At 43.7% G+C, this 18276-nt stretch overlaps 1 protein-coding gene across 2 annotated transcripts in view; it reads right to left on the reverse strand.

Annotated features, from left to right (window-relative positions):
* CRADD (CASP2 and RIPK1 domain containing adaptor with death domain) overlaps positions 1-18276 on the reverse strand; it is a 204330-nt gene that overhangs the window by 89048 nt on the left and 97006 nt on the right. The window lies entirely within an intron of this gene.

The raw sequence follows: 18276 nt of genomic DNA on the forward strand, positions 1-18276 counted from the left end.
CACATGCCTGTCTTACGATCTTCTGTACATGTGCTCTTAATATCCAAGGCCATCAAAAACTGTTTGTTCTTAATAGTGCCCTCTCTTTTTCCTTCCTAATAAAAAAAAATGTAATTTTCTTGTAAAAATTTTCTTCTTTCTTTCCCCTTCCTTCCTTCCTTCCTCCCTTCCTTCCTTCCTTCCTCTCTCTTTTCTTGTACTATCTTCTCTTACCAAGTCTCTGGACTTTGAAAAATACCTCTCCTTTCTCTAAAATATATTTTCTAAACTTACTGTTACAATATGATTATGACTTATTTTCCTTTCTTTTGCAGTAATAAAACAATACAATCATCATGACCTCAATCAAGGAGGAAGGTTCAGGCCCTGGCCGGTTGGCTCAGTGGTAGAGCATCGGCCTGGCGTGCAGGAGTCCCAGGTTCGATTCCTGGCCAGGGCACACAGGAGAAGTGCCCATCTGCTTCTGCACCCCTCCCCCTCTCCTTCCTCTCTGTCTCTCTCTTCCCCTCCCGCAGCCAAGGCTCCACTGGAGCAAAGTTGGCCCAGGCGCTGAGGATGGATCTGTGGCCTCTGCCTCAGGCTCTAGAATGGCTCTGATTGTGGAAAGAGCAATGCCCCAAGATGGGCAGAGCATCGCCCCTGGTGGGCATGCCCGGTGGGTGGATCCCGGTCGGGTGCATGCAGGAGTCTGTCTGACTGCCTCCCCGTTTCCAATGTCAGAAAAATAAAAAAAAAATTTTAAAAAGGAGGAAGGTTCAGTGGCAAATGAAGAACTTCACTTTATTCAAGGCTTCTTCGAAAATGCATATTAATTCAATCACAATATTTCCTGTCCCCCATTTTATTAATAAAAATATAAATTAAAAAATAATTTTTCATGGTCATTCCATCCCAAGGTTTTAGTCAGTGTTTTCCAACTGCAGATCCGAGGACCCATCTGCCAGAAATTTTGTGCCAATCCACAAAAGAATTAACCATCCTAATTATGAAGATTATGGACCCAGTGATCTTAGTCAAATTTGCTTATGCTCAGGGTGATTTCTACCTTTGTGGTCCCCAGAATAATTCTTCTATTTTCACTGATCCCCAAGTGTAAAAAGGTTAAAAATCACTGGTTTTAGTCAATTCTACTTCGATAAACAGATTTTCCTAGTTGGTAAGAAGTAAGTCCAGAGCAGTATTTCTTCCACCTCGTTGCTTCCTCAATCCATGGTTTTAAAAAAAGAAAATTACAGAAAGGCTTTTGCTTTCCATGGATTAAAACATGCATCAGCCTGACCTGTGGTGGTGCAATGGATAGAGCGTTGACCTGGAATACTGAGGTCGCCAGTTAAAAACCCTGGGTTTGCCAGGTCAAGGCACATGAGAGAAACAACTACTACGAGTTGATGCTTCCTGCTCCTCTGCCCATTCTCTCTCCTTCCTCTCTCTAAAATTAATAAATAAAATCCTTTAAAATATATAAAAAAATATGCATCAGATATTGAAAAAGTTAAAATCCTCATCAATGACTATATCTTGGTTTGTGGCAATTTTGACATTCAGTCGAATCTAAATATGTGCAATATCATCATCCAGCAAACTAAGACTCTTCCTGTTCTACACTAACCTGTGATAGTTTTTCAAGCATAATTAAAATGCTTTGGCTCTACTACCAGGAGAATAAGCTGTGCTTTGAAGTGAAGTCATGACAGTTTAGTCACAGTTTCTAAGGGAGCTGGCAAAGGATAAAAGTTTATACCTCCAACTCAGTCAGTGGTGAAAACACCTTGCTCTTACATTCCGTTTGTTTTTATTTATTCTAGGGTTGAAAATATTTTTAAATTAATATATAATTTGCATAAACTCTTTTACATTCTTAAGTCCCCTTAAGGGGGGACTGTCGGTTGGCAATGGGGGAAGGTCACGTGAAAAATCAGGTCCAGGAACTTTGGCTGGAACCGCCCACACCCATGCACGACAAAAGAAACTTCCCAGGAACCCTTTGAAAAAGAACGACTGTCTGTTAGCCAATGAAATTTCGCCACGTCATATCAACCTGACCACCCTACCAACACTATAAATTACCCCCAAACAGGGGAGGTGGCGTAACTTCTCTGGCCCGTTTTGTGGACCAGAGAACATTGTCTGGGAAGCGCTGTACTAAATAAAGCTTTTGGTATTCCACACTTGGTGCCTATGCCCTTCTTTCTTCCTCGGCAGGGAAAATACTTTACTTTTGGTGCCAAAACCTGGGAGGACCTTGAAGTCTGCAAGGAACCGCTCCTCTCACCTTCTCTTCCACGGAAGAGCAGGACCTCCAACCTCCCACCCACTTCGGCACACAGTGCGGTAAGTCCCCTGCCTCCAGCCTCTCCTCAGTTCTTTCCGCCAAGACTCCCTGTCCATAATCGCAGCTGTGTCAGGGACCTCTTATCCGTTCAGAGTGCGTGTGTGCCCATGGAGATGTCCCAGACACTTCCACTCTACCTGACCATCCAGTGACCAGAGCTTGAGTTGCAGGATGCCAATTCTCATCTCTGATCACTCCAAGGACTGAGGGTGGCCATGGGGGCACAGGAATCTAAACCTGACTCAAAAACACTCCTGGGGTGCCTTATCCAGAATCTCTCCCTCCCTAAAGAAGAAGAAACTGATCTTCTTCTCCGATGTGGCCGGGCCACTATACCCACTGGATAATTGAACCAGGTGGCCTCCTGAAGGGACTTTCAATTTTAACATCCTCAGCAGTATAACTATTGCCAAAGAACTGGGAAATGGTTGGAGATCCCTTACATTCAGGGCATCTAGTATTTGTGCTCTCGTCCTTGTGCCACCTGCTCTACAGTGCAGGCCCTTTTTGGCCAGAGAAACCTCCACTCCTGATCTTTCCTCCTTCACCGACCCCCAACTCTCTCCCCCTCCTGCCTGACCCCCAGGGGCGCCCCTCTCTCGGGACCCCTCTCTGGTCCCTCTGCGTACCTCTTCTGCTTGGGTCTCTTCCCTCCAGGAAGCCCCCTCCCCTTGCCGGCCAGGAGCCCCTCCTTTCTCCGCTGTGTTCTTAAGCCCCTCCCCCATCAGGCCCTCCTTTGTCACCATTGGCCCTCACGCGGGTTTGCAGGGCTTCTGACCCCACGGCCCAGCCTCGGTCTTCTTATAGAAAGGCCTGGCCCTGTCCTGCCTCTGGCTCTGGTGTTTCTGGCTGAATCTGGGTGCTGGGCTCCCCAGGAGCCCCCCCTCTTATTCTCAACCCCCAAACCCCTATCCGAGATCTAAGAACATGGCATTTAAGGTTTTTTGTATGTATGTATTTATTTATTTTTTATTCATTTTAAAGAGGAGAGGGAGAGACAGAGAGAGAGAGAGAGAGGAGACACAGAGAGAGAGAAGGGGGGAGGAGCTGGAAGCATCAACTCCCATATGTGCCTTGACCAGGCAAGCCCAGGGTTTCAAATCGGTGAGCTCAGCATTTCCAGGTGGATGCTTTATCCACTGTGCCACCACAGGTCAGGCGGCATTTAAGGTTTTTAATGGTCAGGAGGAAAAGGCCGAGGCTGCTCACCAGGCCCGCATGCAGCAGAAGGTAACACTCTAAACCCAGGCTCTATGGCAGCCCTGAGGCCGGCAGAACAACATGGGCAAGGCATAGAAGGTGTCCGACCCAAGTCCAGGCTGCAAAGAGGAACCCCGCCAGGAGCTTGCTTTATTTATTTATTTATTTATTTATTTTGTATTTTTTCTGAAGCTGGAAACGGGGAGAGACAAACAGACTCCCGCATGCGCCCGACCAGGATCCACCCGGCATGCCCACCAGGGGCAACGCTCTGCCCACCAGGGGGCAATGCTCTGCCCCTCCGGGGCGTCGCTCTGCCGTGACCAGAGCCACTCTAGCACCTGGGGCAGAGGCCAAGGAGCCATCCCCAGCGCCCGGGCCATCTTTGAGGAGCTTGTTTTAAATGTGGCAGGGAGGGTCACTGGTCCTGACAGTGCCCCCTGCCCGAGGCCACCCACTAAGCCCTGCCCTAATTGCAAGTAGCCCAATCACTGGCAGAGCAATTGCCCTTTTTGGGTAACAGGCTCTTCCTCGACGCCTCCATGTGGAGGAAAAGCCATCCAAATAGGAGGCCAAGCCAGGCAGGCGGGCCCATTGCTCAAACTCCTAGGTTTCATAGACGACTGAAGTGACCTGAACTTGAAGACCCCCATCACCCTCATCGAGCCCAGGGTAATGCTACATCCATCTCATTTCTTGTGGACATGGGACTACCTTCTCTGTTTTGCCATCACACTCTGGACCTCTAGTTCCCTCATGGGTCTCGGTTATAGGAGTTAATGGGACCCCTTCTTTTCCCCTTTGCACACCACTCCTGACATGCAGTTTGGATGGAATCCTCTTTTTCGCACTCCTTCCGATTCTTTCTTTCCTTGATCTAATAGGCTTCTTTTGACACTGAATTCCCAATTTTGCTCTCTTAGCCAAACCCCCCTGCCCTTGCCACCTACCTCCCCTTTCTATCCTCACTCTGCCATCTTCTCAGGGAACATGTGGACTGGACCCTTCCTCCCATAGGGGATCCAGATGAAGTACACCCAGTGGTCCCCCTCCAGCCCAGAGACAGGGTTCTTCTGAGGGAGCTCCAGCTCGACTCCCTACAGCCCAGGTGGACAGGACCCCATACAGTAATACTGACTACTCCTACTGCAGCCAAGCTTCTAGGGCAAACACCTTGGTACATGTCTCTCGCCTCAAGCTTGCCCCCATGCAGGACCACTGGCAGTCGGAACCACTGGGCCCCACCCATACCCGGCTCACCAAAAGGTTGGGCCCTGCAGACCCTCCTGTTACTCCTGTCCCTCCCACCGGAAACCTGCCACCAGAGTGAGTTGAAGCAGGGAGCAAGGCTGTTACTATATCAATGAGACTGGCCTGATGGAAGAAAACATCAATGTCCTCAACCGTCAGCAAGAGAAGCTGCACAAGAACCTCTCCTTCTACAACCCGCTTAACTCCTGGTGGCAGTCACCCATCCTCACCTGGGCTGCCCCTATCCTAGGTCCTCTTCTAATTATCAGCATATTACTCATATTTGCTTTTCTTTTTTAATTTTTACAGGGCCGCATCTGCGAGGTTTCTCGAGTCACGGTCAAACAGATGCTCCTACACCCATATACGCGACTCCCCTCAGAGCCACCTGCTTCCGACCTCCCTTCCCCACAACTCCCCTAACCAGCAGGAAGTGGCCAGATGAATAGCGGCCCCCTATCTAACATAAAAGGTCGGAATGTGAGGTCGGTTGGCAATGTGGGAAGGTCTCATGAGGAACCAGGCCTGGGAACTTTGGCTGGAACCGCCCACACCCATGCACACCAAAAGAAATGGCCCAGGAGCCCTTTGAAAAAGAACAACTGCACAGTGGCCAGGACATGGAAACAACCAAAAAGCCCATCAATAGATGACTGGATAAAGAAGATGTGGCACATATACACTATGGAATACTACTCAGCCATAAGAAATGATGACATCGGAACATTTACAGCAAAATGGTGGGATCTTGATAACATGATACGAAGCGAAATAAGTAAATCAGAAAAAACCAGGAACTGCATTATTCCATATGTAGGTGGGACATAATAGTGAAACTAAGAGACATTGATAAGAGTGTGGTGGTTACGGGGGGGAGGGGGGAATGGGAGAGGGATAGGGGGTGGGGAGGGGCACAAAGAAAACAAGATAGAAGGTGACAGAGGACAATCTGACTTTGGGTGGTGGGTATGCAACATAATTGAATGACAAGATAACCTGGACTTGTTATCTTTGAATATATGTATCCTGATTTATTGATGTCACCCCATTAAAAAAATAAAATTATAAAAAAAAAAAAAAGAAAGAAAAAGAACAACTGTCTGTCAGCCAATGAAATTTCACCATATCATATAACTTGCCATCACCCTACCGACGCCATAAATTACCCCCAAACAGGGGAGGCAGCATGATTTCTCTGGCCTGTTTTGCGGAGTAGAGAACCTCGTCCAGGACGTGCTCTACTAAATGAAGCTTTTGCTATTTCATTCTTGGTGCCCATGCCCTTTCTTCTTCTTTGGAGGGGAAAATACCTTACATCCCCCTAATGAATTTATTGCTACTTCTAAAATTCTAACGCAAAAAGAAATTCTAATACAGGCCATAACCAAGTACCTTTAAAATGTATTTAAGAGAAACAACCCAGAAAGTAAAACAAAGAGATACCCAGTGTGGCTATGTGGAGTTGTTAAGCTTTAGCTAATAATCAGAAATAAAGAACAATTTCAATTATCTTACAGTTTAATCTGTTAAAAATTGTAGTCTTCATTTATTGAATGAGAGGGAATTCCATGAGAGAGAGTTTACATTTCAACAATCAGCTAAACATACTGAGGTATTCCCAAAGGCTTAGATGTTGACATATTCAAAGTAAAATCTCTAAGTCTGGTAAGTATAACTGAGTTTAATTACTCCCTAGTTAACTACAGACCTTTGACTAAGAACAGCAATAAATACAAAGAAATGTCCTCCAGCTGTTATGCAGTAGGTACACATGTGCCAGAATCACTCCCTTCCTTTCCCTCTCGCTCTGAATCATCAACCAAATCTTCTCTCAATGCTAAGGTTCCTTAGCAAGTTACAGTGAAATCAGAGGGAATGTTAGTTCTTAGAAAGGTTTAAAAGTAGGTGAGAGTTATGTTTATATCCCACTCAAACACTGTAAGGTAACTCATTTTAGAGATGCAATATGACTCCAGCAGCAAAAAAGGCATCTGGGAAGTGCTATGCTCTCTGTGACTCTACAATCTCACTCTGGGCTGATGGCTCAGAAAGCCAGAATGCTGCCACCCAAAGACAAATGTCCTGCCCCAGGAAGGAGGGTAATGCATGTATAGAGGGTAATGACTGCTTGATGTTTTCTTTTAACTTAGAAATGCACCGTTCTTTCTGGTACTCTAAGTGACTACCCACCATATGGTTTTGCTATTAACCCTCTTTATGCTATTAACTCCCTAAAAGAAGGAGCACTGTTCTGGGTAGGGGTGGATTTTGCCTGGCCTGCCACCACCAGAAGTAGCTGCTTTGCCTGTGTATGTCAGTTTCTTCTATTAAAGCTCTTATGAATTTGGATAAGGCTATGTGTCAGTTATTTGGAATAGATACTGAATTTAGACTTTTGGTGCTTTCCCCCAACAAGCACAAAGACAAATAGATTAATATCTGTTGCATATTCTCTTTTTTAAAATTTATAATTTTTTTTTAAGAGAGAGAGTGTTGGGCAAATAAGTTTGTAAAATTTGTGTTATTTGGTTTTGCTCACTTTTATTGTTAAAGATGGCCACTGCCCATGTGGGGCAGCTGATTACCTTCCTGCTTGGGAAGGGGCTTGGTTATGCTAATGTGTGCTAGAGGAGGGCTTTCGCGTGGAAAAGTTTTTTTTTGTTATTGTTGTTTTTTTTTTGTTTTTTGGGTTTTTTTTTGTATTTTTCTGAAGTTGGAAACGGGGAGGCAGTCAGACTCACACATGCGCCCGACCGAGATCCACCCAGCATGCCCACCAGGGGGCGATGCTCTGCCCATCTGGGGCATCACTGCTGCGATCAGAGCCACTCTAGAGCCTGAGGCAGAAGCCACAGAGCCATCCTCAGCGCCCAGGCCAACTTTGCTCCAATGGAGCCTTGGCTGCAGGAGGGGAAGAGAGAGACAGAGAGGAAGGAGAGGGGGAGGGGTGGAGAAGCAGATGGGCACTTCTCCTGTGTGCCCTGGCCAGGAATCGAACTCCCGCACGCCAGGCCAACGCTCTACCACTGAGCCAACCAGCCAGGGCCTCGCATGGAAAATTTCTTAAAAGAGGAGCTGGGAGGCCATTTGGCAGAGAGAGAGAAGACCAGTTGTTGCAGGGGAGAGAGGCCACGTGGTTGCAGAGGAGGCAGGGAGCAAGAGGCGGGGAGCTGAAGGGGAACAGAGGTGAAGGGCTTTGTAAGCTCCACTGAACTGGTGAGGTGGGGGCCTTTGATTCTAGGGAAAACCAGAAAGATTCTCCTCGTTGTGGAACAGAACATGTGAGTGGGTTTTGGTGCCCCGTGTGTTTGTTTTTTACTCGTTGGCTGGTATGGGTCTAGAATAAAGGATGGCCCACCAGTTCTTGGCTCTGTTGTTTCATTACTGTCTGTTGGGCAGATAAGTTTGTAAACTGTAATTTTATGCTCACTTTATTAAAGATGGCACTGCCCACGTGGATGGTGGTTGCCTAGGTGATAATATTAATTCCCTTCCTGCTTGGGAAGGGGCTTGGTTATGCTAATGTGTGCTGGGGGAGGGCTTTCACATGGAAAAGTTTTAAAAGGAGGAGCTAAGAGGCCATTTTGAGAGAGAGACCATGTTGTTGTAGAGGGGGGAGGACACCCTGTTGTAGCAGGGCAGAGAGACCACGTGGAGGAGAGGAGGAGCCAAAATGGAGGCCTGCAGAGGGCACTGAGTGAGGCTGGTGAAGCCTTTGACTCTAGAAAAAAATGAAAATATTCTCCTGGGTGTGGAACAGGAGAACACGTGAGTGGGTTTGGTGCCCCGTGTGTTTGTTTTTACTCATTGGCCTGTATGAGTCTAGAATAAAGGAAACTGGCCCACCAGTTTTTTTTTTAATATATATTTTTTTTATTTATTCATTTTAGAGAGGAGAGAGAGAGAGAGAAGGGGGGAGGAGCAGGAAGCATCAACTCCCACATGCGCCTTGACCAGGCAAGCCCAGGGTCTCAAACCGGCGACCTCAGTGTTTCCAGGTCGACGCTCCATCCACTGCACCACTGCCTGGTCAGACCCACTAGTTCTTGGCTCTGTTGTTTCTCTACAATCGATCTGAATTAAATATGAACCTAAACCTGCACAGGCCAGGCGGCTGTGATGGTGGCCATGGCTCCTGGCCTTACACCGTCTGTCTGAATCAAATGAGAACCTGCACGGGCCAGGAGGCTGTGATGACAGCCACGGCTACTAGACTTACAGAGAGAAATATCAATCTATTGTTCCACTTATTCATGCATTCATTGGTTGATTCTTATATGCACCTGATCGAACCCACATACTTGGCATATCAGGATGACTTTCTAACCAACTGAGCTACCCAGCCAGGGCACCATCTTATATTCTGAAATGAAGTTTTCAGAGAATAAAATATATTCAGGGTAGTAAATCAAATACAGTGACAAAAAAGGGACTTCTACCTGATACAAAATAATTTTGCCATTAGGTTCGTACAGATCCACACATGAGCTGTCTTGGGCCTCTAATGAGAACTGTTAGTAAACAAGTAATAGCCACCTAAAACAATTAACTTTTAAAATGGAACCATGAAAACCTACCTCGATTCTTTCCGAAGCTACAAACCTCAGACCTGAAAGTAATTAATAAGGGTTTGGATGTTGCAGTTGGATCTGCTCTACGCTACAAAGGCAGATATGGGGAGTGAGATGAAGTCAAGAGCTTGCTCAAAAAGCCACAGTCACAAGGAAAATTGGGCTTTTGCAAAAAGGTGTTGATTTCCCTTTAACTTTTTTTTTCTTTACTACAAGATTAACCCTCTTTCCCTTGAGCTAAATTTTATCACTCAGCACAATTTAGAGGCCACTAATAATCTTAACTTCCTCTCAAACATTCTTATCATGATATTCACTGGTAAATACATTCCAAAAGAACAGTCACTTCCACTATGTGCAAAAGCTTAATTGCAGAATTTAAAACTGACTACTCGCTCTTATTCACAAATGAGGGCCTCATTGTTCTCTGTGACCCTAGGTCTTTCTCCCCTTTTCCTTGACTCAGCAGCTGAGCTCAGCTTCCTCTCTCTGACCTTCCTTTAACAAATGCTAGAGCACGGCAAGCATTTCTAGGTCAGCAAAGGAAACTATTACTGCCTTTCAGAACAGTACCTTCTGTGTATTTGAAGGACTGAATGAGGACAAGGAGTCAGTAATTCGATGTACTAACCCTCATTCTCATTAACTGCCTCTTGTGTCCATTCTGCTGGGAGGGGAGAGGCCCCCCATCCACCTCTGTGGCTGGCTATCAGAAGCCACCAGAACACTGGGGTCGGCCTTGTCCAGAGGAATACCTTCCACGCCCAAACTCCCTGCCACACTGCTCCTGCACTGTCTTCCCGCTGTCCCACAGGCCCATGACTATGGCCATCCTTTCTACCCCACTCTATGCATTCCACAACTACTCATTTTTTTCAACAGTTTTATTGGCATAATTCACATATCATAAAATTCACCCATTTAACGTGTTCATTTCAATGTTTCCCAGTACACTCAGAGTTGTGCAACCCTTACTACAATATAATTTTGAAACGTTTCACCACCACAAAAAGAAACCCTGTACTTATTTAGCAGTCACTTCACAAATCTTCCTTCTTCACCTCCCTAAACCTTAAGCAACTAATATACTTTCTGTCTCTATAGATTTGCCTATTCTGAATATTTCAAATAAATACGTGTGGTGTTTTTGACTGGCTTTTTTCACTTAGCATAATGCTTTCAAGGTTCATCCACATTATGGCATGTAACAACATTCCACTGTACCTGTGGATCTCGAGAAGAAAGATTCATTTGATGTGAACCCAGAAAAGGAATTTATCCACTGTGGTAGACTCAGCATTGTCAGTTGAGGGCCAAATTTTTATACATATTAAGAGCCAAGCCCTGGCCGTTAGCTTAGTCAGTTTGAGCATCGTCCTGATATTCAAAGGTTGCGGTTTCTATCCTCAGTCAGGGCACACAGAGAAACCAATCAAGGCTTCTGTCTCTGTGTCTCTCTCTCCCTTCCTCTCTTTCTAAAAGCAGTTAAAAAAAAAAAAAGAGTCAAGAGGCTGTTTGCTGACAGGTGTTTCTTACATGCTTTGCATACCAGGAAAAACCTCAAACTGAACGTGGCTTTGCCACTACGCCCCACTCATTTCTACTGTCTGAATCCACGGTTATAAGGGAGTTCCTGGTTTTGTCTTCTGACCAATGGACTAAGACCTGCCCGGTCCAATCAGCATTTTTCCATAATAACTAATCAGGATGCATAACGCCAACCAATCAGAAGTGTATGAATTTGGATAACTCGCTTACATAAAACGGATCTAATTGGGAAACGTGGGCAGAAAAACTTTTGCTATAAAAGGCAGCCTCCTCTTTTTCTAAGCAGAACAAAATTTAGGTTGCTAGCTAAATCTCTGTCTCCCTGGCTGCAGAGCTGTTTGCACAAATAAATGCTTTTCATTGTCACTTACAGTCTAAAATTAATTTTGCTTTACAAAATTATATTATATTAAATTTAATTATATTAAATTATATATATATACACACATACACACACACACACACACACACCACATTTGCCTATCTAGTCAACAGCTGATGGACATTTAGGTTGTTTTCTACTTTTTGGCTGCTATTTTTGGCCGCCACTTATTTTTAGCAGGCTCTCTCCTCTTTGTCCCCTCTTCTCTGGGCTCTAAGTCCAGGACTGAAAAATACTTGGGAAAAAGAAATTCAGATACACTGTGGATAGGATGAAAATAAGTACAGTCTTTTTGGAGGACAATTCACCAATATCTCTCAAACTTTTAAATATATGTACTCTTTGACCTAGGAGCTCCACTTCAAGTTTCTCAAATAATACTACATGTTTACAGCTGGCTACAAGGATGTTGTCTGCAACAGAGTGTGTAATGAATAGCAAAGAATTAAGAAGGTAAACTTAAAGATTGTTTAATAAGACTCATGTAGAAGCAGTACAGGGACTGATATTCTTTTGATTAAAAAAAATAATAAGGTAGGACTATGTAGTAGTATGAAAAACTACCCCACATATGAATCAAAGAAAGCAAGTGACAGAAAAATGCATATATTAAATGAATTCAGTTATATATATGTATATATCTTTATATGTATGGGAGTACAAATAAAATGTTAAAAAGATACTTTTTTATAAATGAATACTGGGGTTCCAAGATGGCTACAGAGTAGATGGGAGCTACACTCGTCTGCCCCCAGCCCCAAACCAGATTTAGAGGTAAATCATACGGCAATCAACCTGAACAACCAACTCAAGGCTAGCTGAACTGAAATATGATAACCAAGGATTTACAGAAGCCGCATACAGACTGGTAAGAAGGGCAGAGATGTAATGCAGAAAGGGCTAGAAGCCACAGGTGTGGCAGCAGAGAAGCCAGAGGGCTCTCATGGCCAGAGAACTACCTCTCCCCAGGAGCATGGGGTCTCAACCCCAGGAGTGTGAGGTCTCAACCCATGTAGGGAACCACAGCCCAGAGCACCAGAGGCAGGAACAGGAGCTCACACAGTATCTGATGCTGAAAGTCAGTGGGGTTCCAGTCTGCGTGGGAGACTCAGCTGCTGCCTCCCAGGGACCAGCACTTCCGTGATGGCGGCACCAGCCTGGGCAGTGCCGGGACTGTGGATGGGGCCACTACGTCATGCTCAGTCCTAGCGGTATCTTTGGGGGCATCATTTTCTGGGGAGGTTTTTGGCAGAGACCAAGACAGTCACTAAACTGTGTGGCTCTGGAAAGAGGGCTGGTCTTTCTATCTCAAGCAAATAGCAGAGACCCTGAGTCACTCGGCCTGCCCCACGCTGATGAGTGCAGCCACCCTGGGGGAAAAGAGCGCTGTGCAGAGCCAGGATGTTCGGAGCATGCCACCCAAAGAAACTTTCCTGGGAGCCAGATGGGCGAGGGCTAGGGTATATGGCTACTTTGGGGCATGGAGAGGGGGGGCAACTCCTATCTCCCTAGCAAGCTCAGCCCATGCTACCTCAGGAAGGGGAAGACATATTCATTCCCCTCCTATACACCTCTGGGCACCAACCCCAACAGAGGACTGTTTGGCTTATCCCTGCCAAGTCCAGGGTTCCTCACACTACTGGGTTCAGTTTTATGGGGGAAGAGGGGGGAAGCTTAGAGCATGAACATTCAAAATGTGAGTCCCTTCAAGCTTATGTCTAAGACCAGGATGAAGTGCTTAGTCCCCTCCTACAGGCTGGGCCAGCATTGCCCCTAATGGCAAATTATTTTGGTCTGTCCCCTTGAGCCTGATGGCTTTGCCCAACTAAAATTGCTTCCAACCTAAACCTACGGCTCACCTCTCCTTGCAGAACTAGAGTTGGAAATTCTGGCAGAGAAGGATCGGTTTGCCTCCACATTAGGGTCCACTTCCCCTTATTGAGTACCTGCCTGTATGACTCCAAAGCAGGGAACCCACAGCCCTGTCTTCCCTACCCCAGTCGCCCTGACCTACCAAGCTCACAACATGTGTAAGGGTCATGGGGCAAGGCCAGTCTAGGCCCACTCTACAGTCTTTCTTCAGAAGGCTCTGGAGGAAGACCAGACAACCACAGGAGGTAGGGAAGAAGCTGACAGGTGGAGGCAGACATCAGGAAGTCTCTGTTCTGTACATATCTGCCCCCAGCTCTAAGCTGGAGGAAGCCTACACTTATACACAGATTGACCCCTCCAATGCACACCCAGGCCCAGTAGCTGCAGCCAAAAACAATGAACAGTGTGGTAGTTCCAGACAGGTAGCCAAGGCAGGTTACAAACAACATTGACCCATAGCCAAACCCTGCCCAAGTAAACCTAGAACCAACAAAACTAGTGGAGGACTTCAAACCACCACAGAACTTGACCCAACTATCCACACAAGCAGCACACACAATAGGAGAATCTGGCAGACACCAGTCCCTGCTGGGAACATCTCTACCCCAAGGTGCAGCTCTTGCACAGTATCTCATACACAGTGATCAAGGTTTATCCTTATAGTCAGACTATAAGGGTTAACTCCACCCATAAAAGGGTCAGCAGCATTCAAGACTCAACTATAAGAGGGTGCACATAACCCACATAAAATATTCTTGGAGCACAAAGTTTCAGGTGATCTGGAAGTTTGTGCCACTGAGCCCAATACGACACCTTCATCATAAAGACATCATAACAAGTTTGGGAGTCAGAGCAGACCTTCCTAGTACACAGAGACAAAAAGGGAAGACAAAAAAATATGCTCCAAATTAAAGAACAAGCAAAATACCCAGAAAAAGAATTAAATGAAACTAAAGCAACTAAACTACCAGATGCAGTGTTTAAAATGATGGTTATAAGGATGCTCAAGGACCTTAGGGGAAGAATGTATGATCAAAGTGAGAACCAAAACAAAGGACAGTAAGTATTAAAAAGAACATTGAAACCATAAAAAAGAACAGGTCAAAAATTAAGAACACAATGTCTGAAATGAAGAATATACTAGAAGGAATCAACAGCAGATTAGATGAAGCAGAGAACTGAATCAGCGATTTAGGGGACAAGAAAATAGTAAGCACCCAGCCTGACCAGGCAGCGGCACGGAGGATGGAGCATTAACCTGAGATGTGAGGACCCAGGTTTGAAACCCCAAGGTCGCTGGCTTGAGCATAGGATCATAGACATGACCTCATGGTCACTGACTTGAGTCCAAAGGTCACTGGCTTGAAGCCCAAGATCACTGGCTTGAGCAAAGGGGTCACTAGCTCAGCTGGAGCCCCCTAGTCAAGGCAAGCACATATGAGAAAGAAATCAATGAACAACTAAGGTGCCACAACTGTGAGTTGATGCTTCTAACTTCGCTTCCTTCTTGTCTGTCTGTCCCCACTCCTGTGACTCGGAAAAACAAACAAACAAACAAAAACAAAAAAACAAAAAAAACCCAGTAAGCACCCAAGAAAAACACCAAAAGGAAAAGAGAATTAAGAAAAATGAGGACCTCTGGAACAACATCAACATAACAACATCTGCACCATAGCAGTACCAGAAGAAGAGAGTGAGCAAGGGATACAGAACTGGTTTGATGAGATAATGGCTGAAAACTTCCCTAACCTGGTCATACAAGTTCAAGAAGAACAGAGAGGCCCAAACAAAATGAACCCAAAGAGGCCCAAACCAAGACACATCATAATTAAAATGCCAAAGATTAAAGACAAAAAATAGAATCTTAAAGCCACAAGAGAAAGCAATTAGTTATCTACAAAGGAGTTCCCATAAGGCTGTCAGCTGATTTCTCAACAAAAACACTTCAGGCCAAAAGGATTTGGCAAGAAATATTCAAGGTGATGAAAAGCAAGGACCTACAACCAAGATTACTCTATCCAGCAAGGCTATTATTTAAAATTGAAGGCTTCCCAGACAAAAAAGAAAAAGTGAAAGGCATTCATTGCACCCAAACCAGATTTACAAGAAATGTTCAAGGGCCTGATTTAAGAAGAGGAAGAGAAAAATAATTCAGAGAGAAAAAATCATAGGTATGAGCAATAAAATGGCATTAAATAAGTACGTATCAATAATAACCTTAGATGTAAATGGATTAAATGCTCCAATCAAAAGGCATAGTGTAGCTGAATAGATAAGAAAATATGACCTAGACATATGCTGTCTACAAGAGACACACCTCAGAACAAAAGATACACACAGACTCAAGGTAAAGGAATGAAAAAAATATTCCATGCAAATAAAAACAAACAAAAAATAGCTGGGGTAGCACTACTTATATCTGACAAAATAAACTTCAAAACAAAGCCATAGCAAGAACCAAAGAGGTCCTGACATAGTACTAAAGGGATCAATTCAAAACATCAACAAGGCAACAGTGACCTTAAACCACACACTGACTCAGATACATTTAATTGATATTTACGAAACACTTCATCCCAACTGCAGCAGAAAATACATTCTTCTTAAGTGTACGTGGAACATTCTCAAAGATAGGCCACATGTTAGGATACAAATAAGTCTTAACAAGCATCTTCTCTGACCACTTAGTATGAAAATAGAAAACAACAATTAAGAAAACCTTAAAAACATTCAAACATAATTAGGCTAAATATCACGTTATTAAACAATGAATATGTTGCAGTAATATAAGGTTATAGTAATTAAAAATATAGAAATATAGATAATATGGAAGAGATATAAAATAATTAGGATATAATATTAAAAGCAATTAAGGAAATTAAATAAAGTTATGCCATCTGGATAAGAATTAATATAGTGTGTACAGATATGATAAACACTCTGACTTTTGCGCAGGGCTCAGTTAGTGTGTGTGTGTGAAGTTATATATAGATAAGAAGTGGCTTGATGTCATAATTCTGTGGGTTGACATAGACAAAGAGACTTCCCTAGGAACATCTTAAAAGTGGCTTGATGTAACATTTCAATAGATTAACATAAAAAGGGTTCCCTTCTGAGGAACTCCCAAAAAGGTGGTTTGAGATGATAATCTTGTAGATTGACACCTGTTAGAAGGCATTGGCCAGAAAAGGTACTAAAGTTAAGGGGCCCTCCTGCTGTGGTAGTCACCTAGACTCCAACGTGAATGTGGACCCGCTCCACATCACTCTGACCAAAGACAGCCAAGAGGAGCACGCTGACGGGGTTCAGGCACACCAAAATGATTTGTCAGTAATAAATTGCTTGTGTGATTCTTGCAACTAACTTGTATGTCGGTCGTGTTTTTCCTCTGGTGGCAGTTGGTGTCGGCACTGAGAGGTAGAATCCTCATAGCCGCCTCAAGAGTAGTAGTCTTGAAGAGGCTGCCAGCCTTGCTGATAAGCAGGAGTGTCCCACTGTGTGGGGGAAGTCAAATCAGGGATGTCTGATCGAACTAGAGCTCAGGCTCTGCTGGGATAGAGTGAGTTAACAATAAGATCAGAGAACAAATCAAAAATTACCTGGAGGCAGAGAAAGACAAATACCATATGATCTCACTTATATGTAGAATCTAATAAACACAATAAATGGAGGAACAAAATAGAAACAGAGGCAGGGTCACAGAGAACAGATGGTCAACTGTGAGAGGGAAGGAGGAAGAAGGTAAAAGGAATAGCCAGAAACATATATACATAACACACAGATATAGATAACAGAGTAGCAACAGCCAGAGGGAAAGGAGTTGGAGGTAGGAGAGGGGGCAAAGGAGGAGAAATGTTGATGGAAAGAGACTTTGCACAGTGCCTTGGGGGGCATGATGCAGTGTGTAGAGGGTGTTATATTAAGTGGGACGCTTGAAATGTCAACACAATAAATTAAAAATAAATTGTTTTAAAAATTATCTGGAAACAAATAAAAATGAACACACTACAACCCAAAATCTATGAAACACAATAAAAGCAGTTCTGAGAGGGAAGTTCATAGCATTACAGGCATACCTGAAGAAGCAAGAAAAATCTCAAATAAACAACCCTACACCTAAAAGAACTAGAAGAACAACAAACAAAGCCCAGAGAAAGTAGAAGAAAAAAAATAATAAAGATTAGAGCAGAAATAAATGACAAAGAGACTAAAAAATATATAATAATATTAATACAAAAGATCAATGAAACCAAAAGTTGATTCTTTGAAAAAATAAACAAGATTGATGAAACTTTAACCACACTCATCAAGAATAAAAAAAGACAGGACCCAAATAAATAAAATCAGAAATGAAAGAGAAGTAACAACTGACACCACAGAAATACAAAAAATTGTAAGAAAATACTATGAACCACTATATGCCAACAAACTGGGCAAAATGGATAAATTGGTTACAGCGTTATCCCAATACACCAAGGTTCTGGGTTTGATCCCCAGTCAGGGCACATACAAGAATCAACCAATGAATGCATAAATAAGTGGAACAACAATTCAGTGTTTTTCTCTCTCCCTCTAAAAATCAATAAATAAAAAACAAAAGAGCCAATCTGACATCATTAAGAATGATATTTAAATGCTAATAGAAAAAGCAGTGTTCCCAAGTCTGAAGACAAATATTTGCATGTTAATTAATTCTGAGGATAAGAAAGCTAGCTTCCAATTCAAGGTGTCAAAAGAAGGTAAAATTCCTTTGCAGAGGAAGATTTTTAAAAGGCTATGGCAAAGACATAATTAAATGACCTGGTTTTAAGAGTTTAAAAAAATAAAAGCTATCCTTTCAACGCAAGTTCATATTGCCCCTTTGTGAAGAATGCATTTTAATGAAAGGACTAAAATATAGATTTTTCTGTATCAATGCCTTTTTAATGAAGTGCCCTCATCACAGATCAAAATGACTTTTACCAGAATGATGGCTAATGAGCTCACGAAGGCTGTCAGTATTGGAGACAGAAGCCCAGTGCCCTAGAAGCCAGTATACTACAAACACACTGAATTGTCACAAAGAACATCAGCTTAACTGTTTTCTTTTATTAAAAAACCATTTATTTTTAAAGGAGTCA

The sequence above is a fragment of the Saccopteryx bilineata genome, chromosome 2 (assembly GCF_036850765.1).
Source record: "Saccopteryx bilineata isolate mSacBil1 chromosome 2, mSacBil1_pri_phased_curated, whole genome shotgun sequence".
In the NCBI taxonomy this organism is placed as follows: Eukaryota; Metazoa; Chordata; class Mammalia; order Chiroptera; family Emballonuridae; genus Saccopteryx; species Saccopteryx bilineata.